The sequence below is a fragment of the Vulpes lagopus genome, chromosome 7 (assembly GCF_018345385.1).
Source record: "Vulpes lagopus strain Blue_001 chromosome 7, ASM1834538v1, whole genome shotgun sequence".
Taxonomy (NCBI): domain Eukaryota; kingdom Metazoa; phylum Chordata; class Mammalia; order Carnivora; family Canidae; genus Vulpes; species Vulpes lagopus.
The window spans coordinates 105277321-105297466 of record NC_054830.1 but is presented as its reverse complement, the minus strand read 5'-3'; the positions used below and the strand labels follow the sequence as shown (position 1 = coordinate 105297466).

The 20146-nt window shown below is 36.5% G+C and overlaps 1 protein-coding gene across 1 annotated transcript in view; it reads left to right on the top strand.

Annotated features, from left to right (window-relative positions):
* Nucleotides 1-1093: 1093 nt before the first annotated feature.
* IL33 (interleukin 33) overlaps nucleotides 1094-20146 on the top strand; it is a 37105-nt gene continuing 18052 nt past the window's right edge. The window contains exon 1 of the mRNA XM_041763639.1: nucleotides 1094-1132. The gene's annotated coding sequence lies outside the window, so the exon portion shown is untranslated. The remainder of the gene's footprint in view (nucleotides 1133-20146) is intronic.

Sequence of the window (20146 nt, the reverse complement as noted above, 5' to 3'; positions counted from 1 at the left end):
CCCCTGTGCTCTCTGGCCTCAGCACATGGTGTAAGTGCTCCCCCTCTCCATCACAGCAAGGTTGTAAGAGGGTGCTGCATCTGAGCTCACCTGCCTATGCTTGCAGGCTACCTGGAGAGTGCAATAACTGTGTCCACCAGTATCTCCATCTCCAGGAAGAACCTTAACTGTCCCCTGCCTCTTCAGCCAATGTTTCCAAATTGGCAAATGAATGTTCCTCATATAGTATAGGTGCTTTTCAAACTGCTGTTTTTTCACTGGGTCTTGGGACAAGTAAGACTATATATGAGCTCTCCAAGAAAAGAGTCTCAGTTTTTTATTGTATTCTGGGACTCCTTGTCATCAGACACACTGGTTTTCCAAACCAGATTTTGGAGTTTGTCTTTCCAGTGCAGATCCCACAGGCTGGGGCACCCAATATGGGAGACTAACTTTTTACTCCTCTGGGAAAAGCACCCATCTGGTGGTGTCTCCTTCTCTATTGTCTGTTGCCATGCCAGGGGTCAGATTTATTTTTTTGTGAGATTCTGTCTGTACCTCTCCTACCCATCTTGATGTGGTTCTTTTTGTTGTATACTGTTGCTGCTATTCTTTTTGTGGAGAGCAGTTCCTCTAGTTTGCAGGTCTTTTTCATAGGGAATCGATCCAATATGTAACTGTAGATTTGGTGTGTTCATGGGAAAAGGTAAGTTCAGGAACTTCTCATCAACAAATAAAACCCTCTCCAAGAATTTCCATATGGACAGTGCTGAAGGTGAAGTTCAACTCTAAAGAGAGCCAAATTGTAATGTGTGGGGGCAGAGGAGGACTGTGAGTTAGAAATGGGAGTGGGAGGTTGCATATAAGATAATTCTGATGTGAGTTGGAAATTTTTTAAAAACCATGAAATCTACAATTCTCGTATTAAATTTTAAGATGGAGATGGGGAAAAGACAGAAAACAGGGAATCTTGAATGTTGACAGGATTGTAACTCTGTTGGCTCTTTGAATGCAACCAAAATCTCACTTACTCAGATCTCTTTCTTACAGTGATTTGGTTCTCTGCCAAACTTTGGGTAATAAATAGAATCTGCAAGCTCTCTGAACACAGAGCTGCAGCTTTTCAGAGGAGAAATCAAAACAAGATTACACGGTAAGAATAAAAATAATATTCTGGTACTTTTTTTGTCAGGTTTGGTAAAATAAGATCTTGGGAACCACATAGAACTGGTTTTTCTTTCTATAAAATAAAGGATTAGGCTGATTTGTTTTTTATTGCCAATACCAGTAAAAGTTGTTAATAATAATTGCTACTAACTTGTAATTCCACTTCAATTTCCTTTGGATGATTTGGGAAATTATTAATAAGTTGCTAAAATTGATTATAAAATGTCTTTATAGTAAGCTTCCCTCCTCTACCACAAAACTTTGTAAAACAAGTTGATAATTCTACTTCATATTCCTAACACTTATCCAAAATAAACCTACTCACTATTATTTACCCGTAGCTTAAAAAAAGGGGGACAAATAGAAGAACTGAGAGGGGGCATCCCTTCAAAATAATCTGCTCAAAAATAAACAATTTTTGAAAAAATAAGGAATTGGTATCCTAAGTGAGTAAATTCAAAAGCTCATAGTTTTGCTACTATTCATTTAAACACTTTCTTTATAAGATTGTTTTATTCGCTTTATTTCTTGCTGTCTGCCTTGTGGCAATTTTTTTTCTCCTGCACTTTTCTCTGCCTTATCTTCCCACTCATAAATACATGCCTCCAGACTATTTTAATAAAGAAAATTGCATGAATCCTAAAGAATTGTGGCTGCACGAAGTTGATTTCAGGTCTTTGGAATTTGAGAGTTTAGGAATAGGTGTAGTTGGGTCTTCCTGATCCCTTCTCAGCACTGTGCCTCTTCAGCTTGAATCATCCCTGTATGCCACTGTGGTCCAATGCTGTTCCCAATAAATCCCTACCTATTGCTTCTTACATTTGTCTTTAGAATATTTGTGCTCCTCTTTAAAATTTTTCCCTAAAAAGACATAGTTCTGTGTTCAGTAAACTTTAGAATCCTCTATTTCCCAAAGTTTAGAATGCTTGAAAAGAATCATACAGTTGAGTAGTCTCCTGAAAATTCTTCCCTCTTTATAAATGGGAAAGAGAAAGAGGTACATCCTGGCTGTAGATATTATAAGCTAAATAGTGATGGGAAATAGAAAACGATCTGGGTTGTTGCTGAGAAAATGAACTAGGCTGCTACAAGTCGAGGACTATAGGAAATCTAAGATCCTTTCAGAAAAAAATGGAAAAAATGTGAAATTTGAGCTGCAGAGAGCAATGCTTGCACAGAGAGTTCGTAACTACTTAAGGATAACTTTTCTTAGATTTTGAAACAGAGCCAAAAGTAAAGCAAGAGATTGAGAAATGGGAGCTGCCACCTCTGGTTAGGGTCAGCAGAGGGTTCAAGGAACAGAGCTTCTTCTTCCCAGAACTAACTTCTGGGAATGTGTCTGAGATTCTATTGTAAAAAGTTCGTCCGTGGGGGAATTAAATCATTACAGGGAAATACTGTGGGGTGTGTATGCATGTGTAGCACTGAAGGGAGGAAGAAAAATAAACACCAAATATTTTTGCCAGTAAATCTTGAGAAGAATCATAGCACAAGGCCTTTTTTGGAGATATGCCTGCAGAATTAACTCTTTACAAAGAAGTTCTGCAGAGGGAACTGCATTGAGGGAAGAAAAAAATGTACATGGGGGAGTTTTTATGTCAGTAAATCTGGTAGTATGAAATCATTTTTGGAGATGTGAGTATGACTGTGCCAAAAATCAATGCATTTTTTACTCAACAAGTTGAAATTTTGGCAAACACGGTGGAAATCAAAAGTCAGATTTTTTTTTTTATATCACAGCTTGTAGCGACATTTAGAAACATTAAGACCAAAAATCATCTCCTTGAATAGCAGAAAGAAATCTTAATTCCTTCAAACAAAATGATACTTAGTTCAAGGATTTCAGGAAATTATGGTAGAACCTCTCATCTTTTTTCAGTTTCCCTCCAGGTTCTCTGCTCTTTTTCAGTTTCCCTCTGAATTCTTTGCATATTTATATGCAAAAGTAAGCTTTAAGAGAACACAGTCTTACTGGGCAGGCAGAGTTCACTGTTGCAGAATATGGGGAAGTAAGGAGATCGGGCGCTTCCTCCCTGTGACAGGCTCCTGGCAGATACTCACAGGCTGGCCCGGTTATTGTCCGTAGATCACGCTGTATCTGTGAACATAATTGTTTTTGTTTTGCTCTATGCAAGGAGTGCAATATAACATAATAGCAAAAATACACAGATTTTTCAAGTCAGACAGGCTTTAAATCCATCATTTATCTACTGACTACCTGTGTGATTTGGGATCTTATTTAACTTTCCTGGCCCTGATTTCTTTTCCCTTTGGTGTAAAATATAAAACAAACAAAACGGTACCTATGAAGATAAAGCAAGTCAGAAGAAGTCATTAAATGTAACTTATTAGTCATGGATCATGTACTAAATGTTAGGTATTGTCCCTGTATTACCTATTTAATCTTGAGAGCATCTCTGTGAGATAATATCCTCCATTTATAAAATTCAGCAAGAAAAATTTGGAAAGATTGTACTGACCCAAGAAGACCCAATCATTAATTTTCAAATCAGAGGTTAAAACCCACAGTTAAGCCCCATGAGGGAAAAGAACCAAGAAAAAAGAAGATGGATTCCAAACACTTCATTTAGTGAGACTTTAATTTGTAAAGCCATTTTCTATTTAAAGTTCCCATAATTTTCGAACAGAAAAATATTAGTGAGATGACATTAAAACCCTGCACTTATTTTTTTAGGGTTACACTCATTGCCATCTGCGGGAAAATTTCCCTGTCAGCCACCATTTTCTTTCTTTCTTTTTTTTTTTTTTACCATTTTCTTATGTAACGTCCTTTCCCATTGGTATTACCAGAACCAAGAGGAGTCGACCCACAAACTTGACTGCCTGCTTTCACTTTTAATTAGCTATATTAGTTACTGGAGGAAATGAAAACTTGTCTAACAGTTCATTTATAAGTAGAATGTTAACTGAAGTGTGATATTCAAAGTCCTTCCAAGTCATTTCATTTGTCACTATCTGTCCAACCACAATGACCTATTGAATATGTATCATATGTATATGATTTTCATAATAAATTTTACTTAATTTTTCTTATAATCAGTTTTACACACAAGTTTACACACACACAAATTTTGGTAAACAAACCCAATTGATGTTTTGCAAAAATAAAATAGTAGTAATACTACTATATTGGTAATCTGTAAAATTAATAGTAAAAATAGTAATAACAGTACTGCTAGGGCAGCCCAGGTGGCTCAGGGGTTTGATCCTAGTGTCACTGGCCCAGGGCGTGATCCTGGAGTCCTGGGATCGGGCCCCACATCGGGCTCCCTGCATGGAGCCTCCTTCTCCCTCTGCCTGTGTCTCTCCCTCTCTCTCTCTCTCTCTCTCATTTTCTGTGTCTCTCATGAATGGATAAATAAAATTCTTTAAAAAAAATTAACAGTACTGCTATCGGCCATTTGAATTTTTTTTAAGATTTTATTTATTCAGAAGAGACACAGAGACATAGAGAGGCAGAGACACAGGCAGAGGGAGAAGCAGGCCCCATGCAGGGAGCCCCCATGTGGGACTTGATCCCGGGACTCCAGGATCATACACCAGGCTGAAGGCAGGTGCTAAACTGCTGGGCCATCAGGGCTGCCTGAATTTTTTTTTTTTTTAAGATTTCATTTATATATTGGAAAGAGACAGCAAGAGAGAACATGAGCAGGAGGAGGAGCAGAGGGAGAGGGAGAATCACACTCTCTGCTGAGCAGGGAATTTAATGTGGGGCTCCACCCCAAAACCCCAGGATCGTGACCTGAGCCAAAGGCAGACATTTAACCAACTGAGCCACCCAGGTGACCCTGGCCATCTGAATTTATTTTTAAAAATGCATTTTAGTTACTTATAAGTTTTCAAAATCTTGTCCTGATACAAAAAAATTTCAGTTTATCCTATATCATGCTTTTTCTTTCATACATAATATTTTATTGGTTTTAATGTATCAATTTGTATATCCATACTATTATGCTATAATTTTGTTTAAATATAAAATTATTTAAATATTAAACTGTTTAAACTAGCTGATATGGAAAACAGAATGATGATTCCTCAAAAAATTAAAAATATAACTACCATATCACCCTGCAATCTGACTTTTGGGTATATAACCAAGAGAATTGAAAGAAGGATCTTAAAGAGATATTTGTATACCCATGTTCATTGCAGTATTATTCAAAATAGCCAAGAGGTAAAATCAACGCAAATTTCCATTCACTGATAAATGGATAAAGAAAATGTGGCATATAAATACAATAGAATATTATTCAGTCTTTGAAAAGAAGGAAATCTTGTCACATGCTGCAACATGGATGAATCTTGAGGACATTATGCTTAGTGAAATAAGCCAGATACAAATACTGTATATTATATTATGTCACTTATATGAAGTGTCTACAGTAGTCAAACAAATAGAAACAGACAGTAGAACAATGTCACCAGGGGCCTGAGAAAGAGGGAAACATGGAGTTGCTCTGCAATGAATAGAGCTTCAGTTTTGCAAGATGAAAAAGTTCTAGATATCTGCTGCAGAACAGATTTAGTTAACACTACTGAATTTAATACATTTAATAAAATTTAATTACAAATTAATTAAGGGGCAGTTGGGTGACTCAATTGGTTAGCGTTTGCCTTTAGCTCAGGTCATGATCTCAGGGTCCTGGGGTGGCTCTGCATCAGGCTCCCTGCTCAGCAGAGAATAAGTTCTCCCTCCCCCTCTGTCTCTCCTCCCTCTCATGTTAAATCAATAAAATCTTTAAAATAAAATAAAATAAAATAATAAAATTAAATTAAAAGAAAAAAAGAAGAGCTTTGAGCATGGGGGGAAGGGGGAAAATGTTTAAATAATCCAGCTGTATTTAAAGATAATATTAAATCAGTGTTGAGAATACATTAGTGGTTTGCCATTTCATTTTAGGATTTAGAAGAAACCAATGTAGATTACATTTAGACAAAAAAGAAAGATAATTTGTATCACTTGATATGCTTTGGATGCCAAAATAGAATAATGCATTGAACATGGCTTAAAATATAAGGACACTTGTTGGTCACTTAACAGGAAGTTCTAAAGTGGGCAGTCCCACAGTTGATGCAAAGAATCAGTCATCCCCTAAGACCCAGGCTCTTCTGATCTCTCCCTTTATGGGAGATGGTTGGCCCAGCTCTGAACATCATCACATCCTCACAGAGGCCAGTGCAAGCCAAAAAGTGCTTACCCTTAAGGAAAAAAATTTTCCAAAAGCCCCAGACACAACTCCCCTTTGTTTCACTGGCAAGATCTGAGTCACATGCCTATTGCCAGATGCATTATTGGCAGACAGACAGGATTGACGTGAATGGCTTATGTTTCTGCATATCTAAATTTATTCTTTGGGGAAAGAAAAGAGATTTGTCAGCTAAGAAACAACATTCATCCCAGGGAACTCTCAACATCCTCTAATTCCTGCAGAACTCAACCTTTTTTGTTTTTGAGAGCTTTACGAAAAGAAAAGAAAGAACTTCTGAGAAGGGCAGCCAAACTCTTCAAAATTACCATGAGGAGTCTGCCTTATTTCAAAAAACACCTCAAAAATCTCTTTTAATCTAATTTTCAATTTCTTCAGGTCAGAAAGCTAAGTCTTTAATTGGGCATAACAGAACCACTTATTTTGTACTAAGAAGAGAATGTGTGCATTTCCTGTCTGATAATTTTCCAAATAGCTCAATGCATTCTTAAACACAGATGCTGACACTTCTTTAATTATTTTAACCATAATATAGAGTGCTTACTTAATTCTGTCAATGAGTCTCTTTGACCACTACACTTAAGGATGTGGAATGTAGAGGCACCTGGGTGGCACAGTGGTTGAGCATCTGCCTTTGGCTCAGGTCATGATCCTGGGGTGCTGGGATTAAAGTTCCACATCAGGCTTCCCTCAGGGAGCTGCTTCTCCCTCTGCCTCTGTCTCTGCCTCTCTCTGTGTGTCTCTCATGAGTAAATAAATAAAATCTTAAAAAAAAAAAAAAGAACGTGGAATATATATATTTTAGAATTCACTGACAGTCTCCCTGTTTTTTTGTTTTTTTTTGTTTTTTTATTTATTTTTTATTTTTTATTTTATTTTTTTTTTAGTCTCCCTGTTTTTAACTTAATATTTTTTCATTCACATATAACACACATACAAAACTGCACAAATCATGGCTGTATAGCTTAATAAGCTGTCGCAAAGTGAACAAATGTAAGTAACCATTTAAAGAAATACAAGGATATAGAACTCTAAGATCCTCCTCATGTCCCCTTCTAGTCACTATTCTGTACCTCAAGAATAGCATTATACTTTCTAATATGTCACATTCAATTTGCCTGTGGGGTTTTTGAACTATTTATAAATGAATTCATACAGTATTTACCCTTTTGCTTCTAGCTTTTCACTCAACATTGTGTTTGTGAGATCCATCTTTTAGCTGCACATAGATGTAGCTTGTTTATTCTCATTTTTGGTTAGAATTCCAATTCTAAATAAATGTGCAACTGTTTATCTATTATACTGCAGATGAACATTTTCAGTGTTTCCAGCTTAGCATTATATGACTAAGACTACTATGAACATCCCATTATTATGTCTTTTGGCATTTTTATACCTTTCATATATACCTTCAAGTAGAATTGCTGGCCCAAAAGTATGCACATGTTCAGCCATAGTGAATACCATCAAATTATTTCCTAAAGTGGTTGTAGCGATATGAACCCTAATCAGCCATGTATAATAATCCCATTTGTCCCAAATCCTTGTAAATACTTGATATTTTCTATCATCTTCATTTTAGCCATTCTGGTAGGTGGGCATTGTGGCCCTCCTTTAATGCATGCATTTTCTTTACCTTCCCTAGAAATCTATTATGTCAGTGTAAGGCAGCTAGTAATTTCCCCCCAGACTTGAGTTAGCTAAGCAGACACAATTTAGAAAAAAACAAAAACAAAAAAACAAAACAAAACAAAAACATGTCTTCCCTAAGATTGTAATTTTGGAGTTGATGCATTTGTCTATTGTTTCCCAGTTACAAAGCAACATTAATTAGGGAACAAAACAAATCATCATATTGTATTTGCATTCCAGGGGGGAAAAAGTCAAGAATCACTTTAAGTATCATACCATAGAAGGAAAAAAAAGGATTATTCTCTTAACCCCATGGTCACAAATTTAGTTTTTATGGACTTTTTTTTAAAGCAAATCTATACCTTTATTTATTTACTTTTCAGTAAGTTTAGATCCTTGAAGGGTACAGCATCACACGGATTCTGTGGCTTTAGCAGGAAGGTTACTTCAAATTTGGCATAACTGTGTCACTGTTTCCATGAGCATGAGTTACTTTTCCCCAAATTACTCAGGTTTTTTCAGTTTGCTACCAGGAGTTACTGTGTTGTTCTTTGCTGTGTGCACATAAGCACATCTCTTGCCTAGATAAAATCCAATTTCATCTCTGGAATAAACACTTTCAATTTCAAAAAGAGCTGTGTGCTCCTTCTGGTTCCAGAGACCTCACTTATAGCCAGCAAAAATGCCCGTGGACCACAGACATCCATCGTTTTAGGATTCCTGTTCCTACCAGGCCTCCAAAGTTTCCAAGACAGAGGAAGATCTAGTTTTTATAGACTATACAACAAACTAAAAAAAAAAAAAAAAATTAGTCAAGGTATTATTGAATCATTATGAGCTAAAAATCTACTCTGATTAATTTTCTTAATTAAAACATTGTTCAAATGACATATAATTTAACAAAGTATCTGCTTTGTGAAATGTATCACAAGCACCTGATAAAGCAGGTCACATCAAGATCACATGTGACATCAAAATAGTAAAGGCTGACTAGCTGACCAGTTTTTGTTTTAGCACAAGAACAATTCTTATCTTCTGGTTCGGTGTCAGGAGCCTGGAATTTATTTTTGAAACTTATCTTTAGTCTTCATAATATAATTTGTAAGTACTTGGCTAACCAGTAGTTGGTTTTTGCTCTTAAAGAGAAAACTTTTTTTGTAATGTTTTTATTTTTAAAGGAGGTCTGCTACATTTATCTTCCACCAATGCAATGTTTTGTTACCTCAGTTACTGCTTAAGGCTGCCCTCTCTTGCTTCTAAATTTTAGAGATTAGAACTCCTCTTTCCCCATTTCCATAAATATTTGGCTCATCCTTTTAGAAGTTCCTTTTGTTATTCCTTAGTTTTCCAAAGCCTACTAGCTCCCAGGATCAATTCCAGAAGTATCTAAGCGGCATCCCTATGCACTGGAAATTGAAGTTAGGTATACTTTCCTTGGCTTTAAATATATATTGGTGGCATCTGGAATAAATTTCTCATCAATGCTTTATGTGGTTGAAAAATGTACCATACCCAAGTCTGCTTCTTTAAAAATGAGCCATTTTAAAGATATATATTACATTCTACTCTGAAGATGAGCTTCAAAAATGTAAATATGCCTGTCTAAAAAATCTCATGTTTTCTCTTAAAAAACAGCAAGTCATCTGATACAATTTAGGATACTGCACAAAGAACTGTATACTTGTTAGGATCTCAAATTATGCAAATATTAAGGTACTTTAGGCTTTGGAGTCAGGGCACTATCCTCAGAATCAAAATTAACAGTAATGTGCAAGTTTTATTCTTAGTTAAGGAATCTACTTATGTTATTGCCAAGTCCAGATGTTCTTACACATGTTGGTATATATTTGTAGAGAATTAGGCAAGACTCAGGAATAATTCTTCCATACATACATATACATAGATGCAATTACTATCTTTTCATGAACAGAGATGATAGATTTTAAAATATATACAAATGATATATACATTTATCTTGGGACACAACCCTTTCAAGTTATCTTTCTTTGTGGATCTAAGCATAAATAAAGTTTTTAGAAAGCAAAACAAGTCAGGTCTAAAGCAGTGAACTGAAGCAAAACAGATTGTACTTCATCTCCAGCTTTGGGTGCTGATTCATGACTCAGTGACTCAGGTATATATACATACTGTGGCTTGGCACCTGCTTTCTCTGTGTGTATTTCTCAGCAAAGCCTTTCTCCAGATTGAGATTTTTGCATCTATTCTGACTTGTTCTGCCACCTTCTACAGAATGCTGTGTCAGAACTATTTTCTGTAACTCTGCTTTAATTACATCTTCTAAAACCTTTCTCATTCTACCCTCACATTATATTATAAGCTTAAAGGAAACAAAGCTTCATCTCCTTACCCCCACCTGAAAACTGAGCAGCTTCACTGGTTCCTAGAGATGGGACACGGTACTATGTAAAAATGTATTAAAACAGTTATTAAATCCCATACATGAAACATAAGGACAGCGCCAAAAAATTCCCTGATAAACTAAAACTGTTCTCTGTACTTTCTTCACACTTTGTTTTTCTTTGCTATTGTTTAGTATTGTAAACAGCAGAAGGGTAGAGAGGAAAGAGCAGTGACAGCTACCACCTTGTGAGCTGGGAAACCAGAGTTCTTGTCCTGACTCCACATGTACCCATTCACTAGCTATGTGACTTTGAGTAAAGATCTGCTCTTAATCGTTCCAAAAATACCTAATGTTAATTTCACAGATCTAGGGGCTACTCTAAGACTTCCTATGTATCCATAAACCAAATCAAAAAAAATTTTTCCTCATCCCAGTAGCTTAATTTTCCTCAATGACTGACAATACAACTTTCTCTCTTTTTAAAATGTTCTGCAGGTTCATAATTAATTTATCAAAATATGGATTTCTTTAATTTTTTTAAACTTGCTTGGGATTCTTAGATCTGAAGATTGGAGTCCTTCAATAATTTTGGAAGTTCTCAGCCTTTATACCTTCAAATATTTCCCTTCCCTATTTTGTCATCTCCTTCTAAAATTCCAAATAGATACACATTATCTATCCTCCAAGTTTCTCACCCCCTTTTCCATCTCTATGTATCTTTGAATTGTATTCCAAATAATATCTTTTTTTCCCAAAGAAAATCTTCAAATATATTTTCTAGTTGACTGAGTCTTCTTCATCAAGTTCAGGTGCTATTTAATCTGCTGTTTAATGAAGTTTTAATTTCAATATTAAATTTTTTTTATTTTTAGAGATTCTATTTGGATCTTCCTTAAATCTAATTTTTTCTGTTCCTGTTTTCAATAGTGTTAGAACTCTATCTAAAGATATTAAAATCAGTTGTTTTATATATCATTTCTGATAGTTCTAACCAACTTTACAGGTTGGGTCCTGCCATCTGTTCTTACTGTGGCTCTCACCATGGTGCCTAGTGTTCTTGTTTGTTTTATTGATTGCAAACTACTCATTTGCCCTGGAAATTTTTCTGTAAATGAATACTTTGCGGCTTGGGCAATAGCCAAGTTCATCAAGATAAGATTTGTGTTTGCCTTTCCCATTTTTCTTGAGACACTACCAACCTAAAGCTATTTTTTATTTAATTCTCTATTTCAGACTTTTGGAAACACACAGATAGTGTGATTTCATACTGCAAACCCTTATGGGGGCTGACTTCTCATGAGGAGAGAAATCCTCAGAAGAATGGTTTACTTTCTATCTATTGCCAAAGTTAAGTCAAACATGCTTCCTAGTGGTCCCCTTCTGCCAAGTGAGGTTATTTATCTCAATCACCCTTACACTGCAAAGAGCAGCCCTTTGGGTGTTCAGGCTTAGGCCATGCATTATTAGAATCCCCATGTTAGGCATATCCTGGGCTTTATCTCCTGGGCCCTGCACTTCATGTAGTTGTCTACCCTGTCTCCAGGATGTAGCAGACAACTTTAGGAAAAAGCCAGGGTTTCTTGCCTCCCAGTATTTTGAATACTATACATTCTTTACTTTCATTCCAGTTCAACAATGAGTTTGAAAAGATCTTTTTGCATATTTCTTTCAGAATATTGATTGTTTTTGGCAGGAGGATTGGTCATAGTAACTAATCCATCATTATAATGAAAACAAAGTCTCTGATTAACTTTATAATGGGCAAATATTAAAATTTAAACGTATAAGCCAGATTTATTAATAAATAAATTACTTATTTTTATTTTTTTAAGATTTTTAATTGATTTTTAAAAATCTCTTGGGGTTCTATGCAATAATACTTTTTCAGACAAACTTTCCACTTCTAAAAAAGTCTTTGAAACTTCCCTCTTCCAACCTTAAACTGTGATGATTTTTTCTTATGATGCTGCTAAATCTACTCACCAACTAGACCACCAATGATGACCACTGTCAATGAACTGGCTTTAATCTCATTCTCTCTTTATAGGGCTAAATAATCCAGGTGGCAGGGATTTATGCCAGATTATCAAAACTTTAATTTGTTTTCTTGTAGCAAAACCGTTTTGATCAAGTAAACTTTAAGCAGAAACCAACTATGGATAAGGAGTTTCTGCTCTGGGTGTGGGGTATAGGCAGGAAGATCTGAAACCCAAGAGGTTTGGATTCCTCGACCCTTTTCTAGAGCACCTTATGAATTCTGAAAACGTTTGCTTCAGGTTTTAGCCATGGAATCTTGGGCAAATTATTTGATCTTTCTTCGCTCCAGTTTTCTCACCTATATAATGGGGAAAATAATAGTACCTCCCTGACAAAATTGCTCTGATGATTGAGTGATTTAAATATATAAAGCACTTGGTACAGTAGTTGGCACACAGTAAATATTATATAAGGGTAAATTTTTTAAAAACACAGAAGGACTCTTATTTTTTTATAAATTTATTTTTTATTGGAGTTCAATTTGCCAACATATAGAATAACACCCAGTGCTCATCCCATCAAGTGCCCCCCTCAGTGCCTGTCACCCAATCACCCCCACCTCCTACCCACTTCCCTTTCTACCACCCCTAGTTCGTTTCCCAGAGTTAAGAGTCTCTCATAAGAACTTTTATTTTAACTCTACATACTCCTTAGAACTTTTCTTTTAACTCTGCATACTCCTATTGAATTTTTTATGTTCCACTGAATTTTTACAAAAATCCATAATTTGTGTATTACTTGTCTAATTTTACTTAAAAAATTTTGTTAGTAAAAGAAAATGATCTCAACTTTAAACTTCAGAATTAAACCAAAACCAAAGACCTATTTGTTACATGTTGCTTCTTTCCCATATATTGCTTTCCTCAAACACTTAAGAGTTTCCCAAATCCATTAAAAAAAAGAAAAAACTACACTATAGACTTTCTCTCTGCAGTTTTGCCCTAAGACAGAATGTAGCCAAGTCCATGGCTCACCTGGATTTCAAATCTGTCTCTGCCTGAGATATGGCTCCAGGTTACTTAATTCTCCCCTTGTCTAACTCTATCATCCTATCATTGTGAAGTAGCAAAAGGAGAGGAAGAAGGCACAGGGCTGAGGCAGAACTTGTGCATTTTTCTGAGAATGACATCTTTTGGGGAGCATGGGGCTGGTACAGCTACTGTTATTGAAGAAGTAACCCAGGGAAAGGGAAAGAAAGGGACTGGAGTGGGAGCCTGTATAGGAGCACAAGAAAGAGTCAAAGGGATAAGAAGATCCTGGCTTTCATGCACCTTCTTCATTTTTGAGATGAGGAAACTAAGACCTAAAGAGCTGAAGAGCCCTGCAGGGCAGGAGCAAATCTTAAGTCTAAGCTTGAGAATGAAGGTCATTCTACCTCTTCTTCAAAAATCATTAAAGATTTTGTTCAACACATAGTTAGGTCTCCAAAGTATGTGAGACATGAGGAGGGGCACCAGAGGGGAATAAAACAACACACTCAAATGAATGATTTGAAATGTTTGGTCACACTAAAACCACAGGGCTTTAGGTCAAACAGAAAGTCAGCTTCCTTAAATTATTTAGAAAGAACATTGACCCAGGAATGAGAAGACCTGAGTTCTATTAGGGTGAGTCATATAAAACTGTCATCTTTGTAGGCCAAAATGTAGTAGTACCAATCCCACACTGCTCAATCCACAGTTCCAGCTCCACCAGTCAATAGATCTTTGGGATTTGAACAAGGTCTCCACATCTGTTCAGTGTATAATACCTTCTTTACCTAGTATGTAGGGTTTTTGCAAGGACAGATCCAAAGTACCCAGTATTTCCTGGATGGCTGCTATTGATAATTGCTTGGGAAACAAAGATGACTAAGGTACAACCCTTGTTCCCGAGGAGCTAGCAGTCTAGCTGAGGAGTTAGGTAATTGAATATAGTTTGATGTGATAAGCAAGTAAGAAAGGAAGCAATAAATTTTGCTTGACTGTGGGTGATTAAGGAAACAAAGGCATTTGAATTGGGCTCTAAGGGTTAAATAGAAGTTTCCCAGACAAAGAGGAAGAGGCATCTCTAGCAAGAGGGGAAGTTTGAGCAAAAGCATGGAGGTATGTAAGTGTGTGGTGAATTGTGGAACAGTGAGAAGTCCAGTGGGTGTAAAATGTACAGCGGGGAATGGGGGGTGTTGTGTGATGTTAGAAAAGTTGAAGGAACAGGTAGTGCTAGTGAATAAAAATGATGGAGTAAGACTACATCCAGGAAAACTGTGGGAAGGCATAGAAGTACTTCACAAATGCTAAGTGAAGAACAAAAAAAAAAGTTTTCCTAAAAACATAACATCTCTACCCTCCTCTCATAGTGGTTTGACTTGAGTTATACATTGATTTGCTAAGTTGCTTCCTCTTTGGGACAATGTTGTCTTCTGGGTCTGGATGAGGAGCATGTAGAAACTTTCAGAATGGCAGAGACTCAGAGACAGGAAGTGATTCAGTTTGAGGAAAGGCAATGCTATCTCACGGTTCCTCAAACTTCAACCTCTCCTTCTTCCACATCACTTTTTCTGATCTCCCTCAAGAAAGAAGTGAAACCAGTGTACCCAAGGGAACAGAGGATAATGTGATTACTCTCTCATCTCACCCTCTTTCTCCTCCTCCTCTATAAAGTCTCCCAACATGATGTCATATAGTGTTGCCAAGCTTAGTCATACTGCCCATTTCCTCTCCCTCCTACCAGCCAGGACAAGTTTTGGGACACTGTCTTCTTCCAGTAATTTTCTAGTACCCAACAATGGTTTGCATAATTACACAATACCTTCATAGGTCCTCTGCCCATGCAAGAGCATGCAAGCTTCATAAGGTGATGTTAATTACGCCTCATTCTACCAATGGGTCCCATGGAATAAAAGAAAGAACCAGATGGACTTGAGTTCAGATCCTAGCTTTGGTACTTACATTTTTTAATCTTTCAATCTCTATTTCCTTATTTTTAAAATGAAAGCAATCATACTCAAAGACCAGAGTCATGGTGACAATTAGAGATAATATATGTAAAGCATCTGGCCCACAGAAGAGGCCCATCACCATTATTAAGAGCTTGAACTAATGCACAATCCTTGCTGACTTCATTCCTTCCCTCTATCTGTCCTCTATCTGTTTTTCATATGGTAGCCAGAGTGCTCTTTTAAAAACAAAAACCAAGTCACATCTCATAATACTTAAAATCCTTCCTTGGCTTCCCACTACATTTTGAGTAAAATACAAGCTCCTTCTCCTGGCCCCCAGGGCTTAGCCTTACCTGGCTTCTGTCCCCTTTCATCACCAAATCCTTTACATTATACTATCCTCATTGGCCACTGCGTCCCAGCCACACTAGCTTGATCAGCATCCTAAATATTACAAGTTCTGTCAGGACCCTTGGCCCTGGGGTTTTCTCTGCCCAGAGGGCACCCTCTGTCCCTCCCTTCATTCTTTACACCCTTAGGAGTACAGCATAAATGTCACCTTCTGTGACCACACTACTTTAGTACTACTCTTTATCTTTTTTACCAGCCTAGTTCTTATTTATCACTGTTTATAAATGATTTATTTGTATGATTATTTGCTCAATATCTATCTCCCCAAAAGAAAGTAAATTCTGGGAGGTCAGGAAAAAGTTTGTTTTGTTCACTACCATACGCCCAGCATCTAGCCCAGCACTAGACAAGTGTTTGAGTTATTACTGTGACCATTAGTAGGGAGCACTCTGTGCTGTGGTACAGATAGATGCAAATTCAGCATCATTTGGGACCTTGGGATCTTAGGAGGGCAGAATTTCCCTACAATGATTACTAGGTATCTTTCTTTGCAAAGCATTTAATTACTTTTCAGGGCATCAAAGGTTGAGTTTTATATTTTATAATCCAAATTTTCCATAATTAACATGTATTTTTAATAAAATTTCTTATAAACTCTGCAGGTTAACAACAAGCCTCCTCACAGGAAATCTAATGAAATGAATTTATTTTAAAAGCAAAATTTACAGTAAAGAAAGAAAGACCAATAGGTTTAACATGATAAAGTGTATTGGTATTTTAAAATCAAAGGGCATTGCCTGACATATGAAAGGTGTTTAGTGATTTAATAAATGACTTCAGTTGATCAGATGTAGATAATAAGACAAAGTGAAATGAAAATTTTCATGCAATCTCCCATGGGCTAATGCTGTTGGACTACATGGTCCCTGACAAGTTATGGGCACTAGATATTTGTTGAGTATAAATTTCTAGAAACCTTCTCCAGGCAAACAAACACACATATTGCAACTTTGGAAATGACTACCCTTCATACATTTTCTATTGTTGTTGCTCAGATGGGAATCACCAACTAATGAATTTCTATGTATTTCTATGTTATTCCTTGTTAGATTAAAATCTTCTTTCAAGTTGTTTGGGTTTCTTTTTTTAATTTTAATGTGTATCATTTCATCTGGAATGTCTTCTCCATCCTTTTTTCTTAAAAAGCTTCTTCTATTTCCTTTTATTATCTAAAACGTGGCTTTCCCCTGGCAACACCACTATTATCAAAATCCACTCCACTTGTGTGCCCATCTCCCAGGGCTAACAAAGAAGTGGCACATTTCTCATTTTCTACTGGGTCTAACTACGTATCTTAATTTCTTTACATACATAGGGACCCTGATGTCCTTTTCTGTTTGATATTGCCTTAGCTGATGTCACCATTGGTGACTCCAGTGCTTGCTTTGAAGACTCTTTAATACTCTTCCAAAGTTCACCCACAAAACCTCATCCTGACAACCATTATTATCAGAACTTTTCTAACTCCAAGATCGGGAATATTGGAATTCCTTGGTGTACAAACAACCTCATCTTCCTACTTCTCCCACTCCCATTTTTGTATTCTTTTTAAAATCATTTTTTAAATTGTGGTAAAACTTATCTTTTTAACTATTTTTATGTATATAGTGCAGTGGCATGAAGTACATTCATATTGGTGAGTAGCCATTACCACAATCCATGTCTAAAACATTTTTGTCTTCTAAAGCTGAAACTCCATATCCGTGAATACTTGTTCCTCATTCCTCAGTAAATTCTTTTTGCATTCTTCAAGCAAATATTTACCCTCAAAAATTAAAACTCATGCTTATTTCTCTTAATTTCTGTAATTCTCACAACCTACTTTATGAAGATTCAGGCCATTTTTACAAAACTATCAAGTTTGTGTAGCTTAAAATTTCACATCTCTCCCATTCTCTTGCTTTTCCTCCTCTGCTACAGAAAAAGTATGCATCTTCCTTTTCAAAGCCACCCCTCCACTAATATTCTTTCCCCTCTCTCTGTCTCCTCTGGGACTTTATTATATCAGTTTTTTCCTTTTCTTTTCTCTTTTTTCATTCTCCTTTTATCTCTACATTGAAACAAGCCCGAGAGTCCCACATCCCAATTAAAAAACAAACAAACAAACCAATAATATCATAATAGCATGTATTCAGTTCCCACTATGTACCAGCTACTGTGCCAACTGCTTAAAACATACCTTCTGGCATAATTCTTGAAATGAGCCACTGAGTTCAAATTATGATAATGAAACTGAGAGCTTAGAAATATTGAGTAACTTCCCAAGACTAACTAGTCAGCAGCATTTTCCCTTCTCCATGCCACTCTTTCAGGATACCATTTTCTCTTTGTTTCCTTTTCATTATTGTATTTCTTTAAAAAGTCTCAGTTTCTCCTCCACATTGTGCAATCCACAGCAGTTTCTTGGAGAGTCCCATGCTTAACGGACTCTCTCCAAGGTCTCTAATCTCCAGCTGGGTCTCTGTAGTGCTCATCATCAAATGTTCCTTCTTGAGATGATTTTCTCTCTTAGCTTTAATAATATATGACCTCTTCTTTTTTCTGGTTCTCTTTCTGGTTTTCTTTGCTACTTCCTTATCCTCTCTTACCCCTTAAATGTAAGATTCCCTGTAGTTCCATCTAGACATAGCCTGTTCTTCCTCTTCCACACCTAGCTGAGACAATCTCATTTGTTCCTGCATCATCAACTCTCATGCTGTAACAAATGCAATACCCATGTAGCAAATCCACATGGCTAACTCTGGCCTCACCCACCCACCCACAACCTAATTCCAGCTAAGTGCTAAAATTTCCATATTTGTTCCTCAAGTATCTCAAACTCCGTCTATCCCACATCAGACTCATTACCCGTGCCTGACAATGGACTCCTGAGTTTCTATGCTGAACCACTGATACCCCCCTTTACTTCCATTTTCACCTCCTCACTTCCCCAGTCCAGAACTGATACAAACACATCCAAAAAGAGCTGTGGAGGCTTTGTGATGGACGCAATCCTGAACTGAGAGTGAAACTTGCATTAAAATCCTGATTTAGCCACCAAGGAGCTGAGTGACTTAGTGGAGCTGGAACAGGGATTTCTGGGGCTCTTTCTGACTCTAATATTCAAGGACTCTATACAATGACTGCAGCACTCATCACCTTCATCCCTTCCTTATTGGCTTCACTAACATTGTCCTGGTCCTGTCCTCACTGCTTTTTGCCTGGACTATTTTAATTGGCCTCCTGACTGGCTTTGTTTGCTGTTTTTCTCTTCTTTCATTATTTCAGATGGTCTTTCACACAACCATAAAATTACATTCATCAAACACATTTGTATAATACTTCTTACTAGCTTAAAAAACTTTTAAAAGATTCCTGTTGGCTAGAGGATAAAATTTGAACTCCTTATTGCTGCGTTCACAGCCCTTTACATGCTAGTCTCAATAAAATGTATGAAACTTCACTTTGTCTAAATTGGATTACATGTGTGGTTGAGATAAGCACTGGAGGGGAAAAAATCCTATTCTTTATACTAAAAGTAATAGTGGACCAGAGATTTAGGTATTAAGTAGTAGACAATACAATTTTAGAAAATGGTGTGATAAATTTATTTTTATTTTAGAGGAGTGGAGGTCTTTTGAAGCAGGACACAAAATCCAGAAATTATAAAACAATATTCTTTTTAATTTCTTTTTATTGGAGTTCAATTTGCCGACATACAGCATAACACCCAGTGCTCATCCCATCAAGTGCCCCCCCCTCAGTGCCCGTCACCCAGTCACCCCAACCCCCGCCCACCTTTCCTTCCACTACCCCTTGTTCGTTTCCCAGAGTTAGGAGTCTCTCATGTTCTGTTACCCTCTCTGACATTTCCCACTCATTTTCTCTCCCCTCCCCTCTACTCCCTTTCACTATTTTTTATATTCCCCAAATGAATGAGACCATATAATTAAAACAATAGTTAAATTTGACCACATGAAATTTGAAAATTTATGTATGGCCAAAAAAAAATGCTATTAACAGTATAAAGATAAATGGTGCTGGGGAAAATTTTTCAACACATGTCACAGGGTTTCATTTCTTAAGTTACAAAGAATTCATATAAATCAATAATTTATAGAAATTGATAAATACATTTTTAAAAAGATGCTTAATTTCATTAAATAAATAAAATTCAAAACCATGAGATATTTTTTACTCTTTAGGAAGGCAAGTTTTTAAAAAGTTTTTATTTAAAGTCCAATTAGTTAACATACAGTGTAATATTAGTTTCAGGTGTACAATATAGTGATTCAACACTTCCATATATCACTTTATTTTCATCAAGACAAGTGGTCTCCTTAATCCCCATCACCTATTTAACCCATTCCCTACCTATCTCCCTTTGGTAACCATCAGTTTGTCCTCTATAGTTAACTATAGACTGTGTTTCTT